The sequence below is a fragment of the Ammodytes marinus genome, assembly GCF_949987685.1.
Source record: "Ammodytes marinus genome assembly, chromosome: 11".
Classification (NCBI taxonomy): Eukaryota; Metazoa; Chordata; class Actinopteri; order Uranoscopiformes; family Ammodytidae; genus Ammodytes; species Ammodytes marinus.
Genome location: NC_137215.1, coordinates 19,029,133 through 19,038,988, shown reverse-complemented (window position 1 = coordinate 19,038,988; position 9,856 = coordinate 19,029,133).

Genomic DNA, 9,856 nt, shown 5'->3' with positions numbered 1-9,856 from the left:
AATGTTGTGCTGTGAGGGGAGCCAAGGGAGAATACAGTGCTGTATAATACTGTTTGGGGAGTTTTGCCAGTGTATTTGAATGTACATATTGAATGCTGATATAAACAAGTGATCACTGAATGATACAGCACACACAATGATCTATGCATTATACTCCTCACGCATCTTTTGCACCATTTCTAGACATCCCATTGATTGTGCAGACCTCATTTTCTTCTCTGCGACCCTCAGGTGGTTGATTTCATTTGCGGCGGCCAGAGTGGGAGGTAGAATTTAGCTAAGCGTTGGCTTTGATGTGGCTGGTTTGGGGCTGTCGCGAGGGGTGGTTTTACAGTGTGCTATGCCGACGGGCTTCAAAGAGTCATTACATGTAGCGCGAGACGGTGAAAAGAGCAGAGTTGAAGGATGAAAAACCCATTTCTTGTGTCAGAGGAGCTGGGCCTCTTATCAGCTCAGAAAATGCTTCGGCGGCCAAACACTTTGACTTAACGGTTAAAGGAAGCTACCTTCCAACTCATTCTCTCTCTCTCCCTCTCTCTTCGCTTTACACACTCACAGCTTTGTGCAAGGAGCACAAATGATAAAAGGCTTGCAATGTATTAATGACTCTTTGAATGCAGAATGTAGACTTATGTATTCGTAAAGCAGAATAAATGGGAAGTAAGGTAATTGTTTATTGGAAGGGAGTGGAGGGAGTTGGAGAAAGAGGCGTAGAGATATACGTACATAGATGGCTTTATCCCGCAGGCACACTATGTTTAAATGATGAAGATTGAAAGACGCTGGGTCAATCTCCTAATGCCGGAGCGGAAAATACCGTTCCAGGATTCTCTCGCTTGTAACCATCCATCTTATGTGGGGATTTACTCTTCCCTTTGACTTCCTTGCATACTCCTTTGATACATGGCTCTCTCTGTAACACAAAGCATGATGCAAAAAGCCCTGCCACGGTTTGTTTTTCCCCCCCTCTGGATTCCAGTGTAAATGTGTAGCCAGGGGTTTTAATGGATGGAGGCTGCTCGCGGAGGATGCGGGCCAGCGCCATACCCTGTCAGGCTGCACGATCAATGTCTGTCGTGGCCTGCAACTGCTCTTTTCCGAGGCATCTTTGATTTAAAGCCTCTGTGAAGGCGTTTGATGTTTCGCAAACAGCAAGACAAAGGAGGAGGAGATGTTGTTAGTTCAACTGTCCAGGAGACGGTGATGAAGGAAGAGAGCTAGAGAGAGAGAGAGAGAGAGAGAGAGAGAGGACCTTGGTGACAGCAGCAGAGGTGTAGGGGGAAGCGGTATTAGTCCACTCCCTTCATAGCTTTTCCTGGCGTCCATATTCAACACCTTAAAAAATCCACACACTGCACCAAAACCCTCCTGCTTCCTGTGTTTCTTACAGTTCATCACCCTTACACTGTGAATATGATGAGACATGCCATGAATGTTTATATATATCTATATAGCATTGGAATGTCTTAGAAAAGCGCTTTTACCAACAAGGCGTGAACTGGACCTGGATCTATCCTTTTAGTTGATATTCATCCTGTTTGTGCTTAGAGCTGAATAAGTTCCCCTTACTCCCCAGTCTCACTGAGAGGAATAGAGAAAATGACTCAGGTAGTTCAATTTCAGGCTTGTCTTAGTTGTTCCTGCATGCCATTATGGTAAAGCCATACAAGATAGCTGTATATAAAAACAGAGGACTCTTTCAAGTCTATTTTTATACATATAGCTTTCAGATATCTACATGTGAATGATTGAAGAAATCTCACTGTCAAATGTTTCGTACATGGTCAGACAACAGATTGATAAAATACAGCATTCAGAACGGAACTACCCCATGGTGTTACAAAGTGACCACAGGTTCTCCATATGTAAAAAGGGTTTGACATTTGGGGAAAAGTGCATATTCGCTTTCTTGCGGAGAGTTGGATGAGACAATTGATATCGCTCTCATGTCTGAAAGTTTGATGGTTTATCTTAGCTTAGCATAAAGATTGACAGGCAACACTTACAATAATGGTACACTAATTGTGTAAGTTAATGCTTAGATAGTGCTATTAACGTTTAGCTCATGCGCTGTTAATGCTTAGTAGGCTTGATCTAAGAGTTAATGATTATTATACCGTAGCATAGTTAATGCTCGGTCAGGCATTAACTACGCTTAGTTAACTATAGTTAAGCATTAACTAAGCATGACAGTAAGTTAATGCTTATTACCTTTTAAAACAAGCTAAGCTATCCAGCTATTGGCTCCAGTGCCCTGGCTCTGTCCCAGGGAAATAGAATATACTCATGGGTACATTTCATCTGATACTACACTATCACAATCTATCACACTATCACATTAAATCTTGTTTTTTGAAATCTGAATGACGAAAAAAGCTGCTGGTTGTATCTTCAAGTTTATGGTAAAGATGCAATCTTATCATCTCACTTACTGGAAAGCGAATGTATTTCCCAAAATGTATTATTTTTAACAATTCCCTAAGCTGGCAGTTTGCCACACTATCTGCAGTGACATTGCAGACATAGAGAAGTGTCAAACCCTGGGACATATTAGCAGGACGATGGGCATGCTGTGGCAAAGTACCTACTGTATTTAGAATGAAATGGTGTTACCCTGCTGTAGGCCTAATATGTAAGGGGGAGGGAGTTCTGCTGGAATTTCCCTAGAGTAATGATTCCTGAACAATTCCTGAATATTGTGGTATGTGAATCCCTCATATTCTAAGGTTACAATGGCAAAGGTTTTTTTCAGGTGATTTTTCAAAGCCCCTGTAGCTGTTGCGGTCTAGCTGCATTGTATCCTTCACCATACATTTGACAAGGAGCATGTGCATATGTGTATCCGAAAATTGAGAATGTAGGACTGTGATATGTTATCTTCAAGGCTTCCCTAAACATAAGACCCCAAGAAGGTATTCGACAAAATATAATATCCATTCAAATGTATTTTCCTTAAGCCTGAAACACATCAAGCTTTTAAGACATACAGTTTAGTGTTTAGAGTAATGTTTGCTCACCTTAAATGCATGCGTGGCTTGAAATCAATTGCCTTACTTTAGTGCATCTATATTACAGAAAGGTTCCTTATTGAAACGATTATGTAGGGTAGAGCTTGTGTGTTGAACTGTACAATCTTTTTGCATTTTGCAAAATTGATCTCCATTGATTGCAATGGTTTTAACTGCCCTGCTGTCCTCTGTATCTTCTGTAAGAGGAGACAGGTGGTCTTAGGATTCACTGAATGTTTGTATTTGAAATGTGATATCACTGAATTTTCTTTTCATGTTCCAATCGAGCACGAAAGTGAAAAATAGTCAAGTTCACATAAATAGTACACAATGCGGGTGAACATTGCAGACTTGGATCACAGGACTGATTTGCAGTGTGGTTGTCATTGTCGTTTCATCTTAAATTGTTAAACACTGCCTGTGTTTATTCCAGTCAATATTGTGCTGTATTCACATATGAAAATCTGCTCCACAGTCAACAGTACTTTGACTGTAAAATAGTGCCATTAAAATTTCATGCCCCATAGCTATTACAAGCCTCATAATAAAACAATTTGTTTTGGAAAAGCAGAGACCAGAGATGTTGTTTGTGATGTTGAAGGCTGTTCATTGTACTAATGGCATTATCATTTATTCAGCAAAGCAATTATTTATTTGTGAACACAGTGTGGTGCATAACACTGTGCTCTCTCCGGTTGGCTTTGAGGAAGGGTGCGTGAACCCTTTTTCTATTTTTGAAACTGTTAAAGCCGCTTGTTACAGGAACTCAATTTTACATTAATTTGGCTAGAGCACATGGGAAACTGGCTGTTAGCAAACAGCTGAGTGGCTCTGAAACAGAATGATGTATTACTGCCCCGCTTGGCTGCTTCTGATCTTTAACAAGTTGCTGTTGTTGATCTGGAGCTTGATTTCCCAATCCTCACAACATGTGTGCCTGTTGTATTTTTTTTATTATTATTTTTTTTTACAAAGATGGATAAGATGGAGCCACAAACTGCATTCCGAGCTCAATTCAAACGCTACTTCCAGTGTCTGTGATCCACAGTTATGTTGACCTCTGGCTCTATCGACATCAACATAACTCTGCACCTCGGTGTGTGTCTCATGTTCCTTGCATCGTGGTGTAACATACACTTCATGAATGCAAAAAAAATTTGTTTGCAAGTTGCACATTTATACCAATGATTGTACTTTTATATTTATGTAATTAAAATTAAAACCTATATGAAACAAGAAGTTCCATTAAACACTGATATTTACTGACATTCCTCTGATTTTCTTAATTGTTATTTTTATACAATGACAGATAACTGTAAAATTATTCGTTTTCATTAATCCCTGTTAACAAATCTATACCTTCAGTAAAACCTTATATGGAAAAAAAACATGTTGAATGGTTTCAATTAGAGTTAGACAATGTGAAAATTGCTGAAAAACTGGAAAGCAGCTGATGGACTGCAAAACAAAAAGCTCAGTACCTTATGGCTTAACACTCACTATCATTTCAACAGAAAACTTCATCTTGGATTTTTAATAGGTTTGCTATGTCTCAGCATCATATATCTGAGCCAAGAGAGATGCAAGAGGAGGGTTTTCTTGCACTCCATTGAAAGCTCTATATTTGATTGTGTTAATAAATACTACATTTTAACAGTGGGTTACAAGTGGTTGTCACCTAGTGTTGTTTTTTGTCAACGAAATGTATGAATAATGTATTCGTCGTCAACGAACCTTTATCACGTGACAGAAACGAGACGAGACTCAACGTTAATGGTGGTCATGTGACGAAGACTATAATCAAATATATAATGCTTTATTGTTGACGAATAAAAACGGGACTAAATGTGGTTTACAAAAACAAAAACTCTGCTAAAATATCTCTTCATGTTTCTTGACAAAAACGAGAGGACACGAAATGTTATAAGGTCGCCCTTGGCAACTATTATGGCCGCCCTTTACTATAGGCTATGGCTCGTTCAGCGGCCAGCAACAAGAAAGGAAGACCACAAATGGAATTAAAGCTTAAACAATAATGCCAATTTATTAAATCAATACCAAACTAACGTCAACTGAAGGACTGTACTACCTCTTCCTCTCATCTGGGCGATTTCAGCATTCTCTGTCAACACTGGGCTTCGTCCTTCTCCGCCCCCTCGCGTTGTGATTGGTTACCTTCCGGATAGTCTGGCTGAACCGTTTCCGCCAGCGTCTATTGGCGCTGGCGTCGGCTAACAACACTTCGCCTCCATTTCCTGTTGCTGGCGTTCCCGTATTGAGCTCCCCCTCAAACTAGGAAAACTATTCGCTCACAGTCAACCTGTGTGCTTCTGTGCAGCGCTCTCCCTCTCTCTCACACACACACAGAGGGTGTGAGAAGTCACATTACTGTAGACAGAAATAAAGTGTGGCGATACTTTGGGATAATAATATCGGCGGCGGCGGTCCGGGACGCTGCGCAGCCTAGCTTAGCCTAGCCTAGCCTAGCCTAGCTGTCCAACTTCCTTGTACAACTTCCCCCGGGCAGAAATACCCTCATAAACTCTGGAAAATGAAGCGTGGTGCTAAAGTGTATGGTGTCTTGACATGCTGGTTAGAAAGCAACACACTATGTGTATTCCTTTTGTCTTTAATAGTTTTTTGTGGCGTTTGCGGGTTAGATTTAGCCATTTCTCTGACAGCCTCTGGACGTGAAGATGTTCCATCAGAATAAATTCCCCCCCGGCACTATTTTGCATCGACACCGCTGCTGTTTCCCGGGGTTAGCCCCGCCCTAGATGATTGTGATTGGTTTAAAGAAATAAAAACAGGCCAGCCCAGTTTCCCCAACGAATAGACGGCTCTAAACGGTGTGCTTCCAGACCATACTACTTGCTGTAGTTTGGTCTGGCTTCGCGAGACTACCTTCCGGAAGACTTTCAGCAGCGCGCGGGCAGATTCGAGCAGGCAGGTGGGGGCATGGCAGGAACGTGCCTGAGCACGTTGCAGCATTACCATACATGGAAAATCCGGATTGATCTATGTAGATAAATCCCGGAAATTTGAACAAGTGAATCGCGACCGGCGTTCCTAGTGTTTAGCACTCGGTTAGCAGGGAATACGTCTAAATGCAAGTAAGTCATCACTTGACACTTTAGTATGGTTAAACATGACTAAATCATTATAACAACGTTTATAGGTCATAAAAATTGAAAAAGCATAATAGGTGCTCTTTAACCCAGGAACTCAGAAACAACAGGCAAGAGCTGCACGTCAGTGGCCAGGAACTGTCCACTGTGAGAGACTGCCACGGGACACAGGCCACGCCTTAAATAGCGTCAGTAGTGCCACCCCTGAATCAGGACACCTTAGAGAGAGAGAGAAGGGAGGGAACAGGAGGAAAGAGCAGAAAGGGGGAGCGTGTTAGCCCCAGAACACCAAAAGCGCCCCAGTGCCACTTCCTCACAGTGGGATACTTTACTGCTCCCTCTGGTGGGATCCTCCAGTAGTGAATCCCCAAAATTCCCACTAAGTCACTTTTCCCTATATATCCTGAGAGATTTGGAGTAGAGATGCTACTCCTATGTGTAGAAAGAAGCCATTTGAGGTGGTTGGGGCATCTGGTAAGGATGTCCCCTGGGTGCCTCCCTGGGGAGGTGTTCCCGTCACGTCCAGCTGGAAGGAGGCCTCAGGACAGACCCAGCACTAGGTGGAGAGATTATATCTCCACTCTGATCCCCCAGTCAGAGCGTCTTAATGTGGCCTGGGAGGAAGAAGTTTGGGGCACCCTCCTCGAGCTGCTGGCCCCGCAACCTGACCCATAATATCAGTTTATGATTTATGATGAGTAATCATCATGAGAGATTGAGTGATCCTCACATTCTGAAACCTCTTCCTCTATCATCATCAAAAACTTCTTTCTCTTCCAAAACCTACAATTTCCCCACTGTTATTAGCCCTGGGTCCAGTGGACCCGAACATCCTGTATGTAATATAAATGTGTAGGGGGGGTGTACAGTGTTTGGTCATTGAATTTCTGTTATGTTCTTCACAGTAAATGAGCCAAGGCCAATGAGTCTCAGTTTGAAATTCTACTTAATAGTATAATTTTTCTTTTGATAAAAAATTTAAATGGGTCTCACAGACCCGAACACCACACAAGGGTTAAGGGGGGGGTGCTCCCCCAGAAAATGTTGCGGGTCAACAATTAATTTCCTGCATTATGGTGATTTTTTCATGAACCAATGTGTGCCTTTTCTCTATCAATTTAAGGTGGAAATGTCTATATTTATGTATAGGGAAAGACAACATTTGTGCGCTGGAAGCTCGTCATGGTTAAAAAGGTACGGTCCACTCTAGGGATGACTGAAATCGTTTGGGAAATATATACAGTAGTTACAGTGAGAAGGATATAGAGATTTTGCCACCCCACCCCCTAAACTGTTAATTGTACACATTTTGGGGAGAAGGGGTTGTCTTCTTTTTTGAGGGGGACAAATTGACCTTTTCTAAATAGTGAGGGGGACATATCCCCCTGCATAACCCCTTAAATCTAGGCCTATGCCAGTACACCTCTCTGTCACAATGGTAGAGTGTGAACAGCTTGTTATCCCACAGGGAGGCAGGACTGCAGTTAAACCTCCGGCAGCAGGCTGAAGTCTTTCCTCTGGCTCTCCGCGGGTGTCTCAGTTCCTTCACTGCGGCACACACCTCTGATTCCCTGCCACTTGTCAAGGACTGATCTTGCCGTTTATCATCCCTGTTTCCTCACACTCTTCGGTCCGTTTTGTTTTCAATTAACAACATATGAACACTCCTACTACAACTGCAACCAGACAAATCTATTATTGGAAACCGAGCATTGATACATCCAATACATATACAGTATATACTGTCTGTATATATATGTTATGATGTAAAGGAGGAGCAAAAATGGACTCTGTCACTTGAAGTAATGTGTGATTTATCTTCATTTTAAGACTGTCACAAGTGATTTGGTTGGCAAGCTGTTGAGAGTCTTCAAACCTTGTCAAATGTAATACGTTGCTCAATCACTCTTGACAAGAGTGCAGTGGCAGACATTAATACAGTCAAAGTGGCAGTACGGTCTGCAGAAAGCCCTGTTTAAGAGCACTATTTTCATATATAACTTCTACAGTTTACACCATTAGCAAGAAATGTCCATCTAAGGAATGTTGGTATTTTCTGTAGGGAACTGGGGGGTTTCACTGCTTAGATAAAGAGGAAGTTGGCACTGACATTGGAATAAATGATATGAAGCTTGTAAATTAGTGTGTTGCATTTTGGTAATTTGCCTAGATTTTACCTTAAAGATAAGTCTGTCTTTTTTATTTTGAAGTAACTGTTATCAACTCCTTTGAAATGACTACTACTGTTTTTCACATCAATGAGCCACACACGTGTCTTCATTATGATGAACAATGCCGTTTATTTTGAGTCAATCGCCAAATACAGCGCCCTCCCTACCAGACTGCAGCACATCAGCAGCTGTAAAATAGTCCCAGAAAAAAATAAAAATTCCTGCTGTTTGAGTGAACTTTACCAAAAAAACCTTCAGTGCTCGGCTGTTTGAGGCAGCAGCAGAATAAGTGAAGTTAGTTGGCGCTCAGCTAAAGTCATTAAAATATTTTCTCAGAATTTATGTAGATTCAGATCTTGGGGGGATGAAACAAAATATCAAGCAGGGGCTGCATTAGATGTTCTGTTCTGTGAATTCATTAACTTTCCCCATGATGAGCTGAGCCAAGATATGCACATGTCCAAAAATACATAATGTTTTCCTAAAATGTCTCTTTTATACACTCAACAAAAATCTAAACGCAACACTTTTGTTTTTGCTCCCATTTTTCATGAGATGGACTTAAAGATCTAAAATTCATTCCAGATACACAATATTACCATTTCTCTCAAACATTGTTCACAAATCTGTCTAAATGTGTGATAATGAGCACTTCTGCTTTGCTGAGATAATCCATCCCACCTCACAGGTGTGCCACATCAAGATGCTGATCTGACATCATGATTAGTGCACAGGTGTGCCTTAGACTGTCCATAATAAAAGGCCACCCTGAAATGTGCAGTTTTGTCTCACAGCAAAATGCCACAGATGCCACAAGCATTGAGGGAGCGTGCAATTGGCATGCTGACAGCAGGAATGTCAACCAGATCTGTTGCTCGTGCATTGAATGTTCATTTCTCCACCATAAGCCGTCTCCAAAGGCGTTTCAGAGAATATGGCAGTACATCCAACCGGCCTCACAACCGCAGACCACGTGTAACCACACCAGCCCAGGACCTCCACATCCAGCAGGTTCACCTCCAAGATCGTCTGAGACCAGCCACTGAGACAGCTGCTGAAACAATTGGTTTGCATAACCAAACAATTTATGCACAAACTGTCAGAAACCGTCTCAGGGAAGCTCAACTGCATGCTCGTCGTCCTCATCGGGGTCTTGACCTGACTCCAGCTCGTTGCCGTAACAGACTTGAGTGGGAAAATGCTCACATTCGATGGCGTCTGGCACGTTGGAGAGGTGTTCTCTTCACGGATGAATCTCGGTTTACATTGTTCAGGGCAGATGGCAGACAGCGTGTGTGGCGTCGTGTGGGTGAGCGCTTTGCTGATGTCAATGTTGTGGATCGAGTGGCCCATGGTGGTGGTGGGGTTATGGTATGGGCAGGCATCTGTTATGGACGAAGAACACAGGTGCATTTTATTGATGGCATTTTGAATGCACAGAGATACCGTGATGAGATCCTGAGGCCCATTGTTGTGCCATACATCCATGAACATCACCTCACGTTTCAGCAAGATCATGCACGGCCCCATGTTGCAAGGATCTGTACAC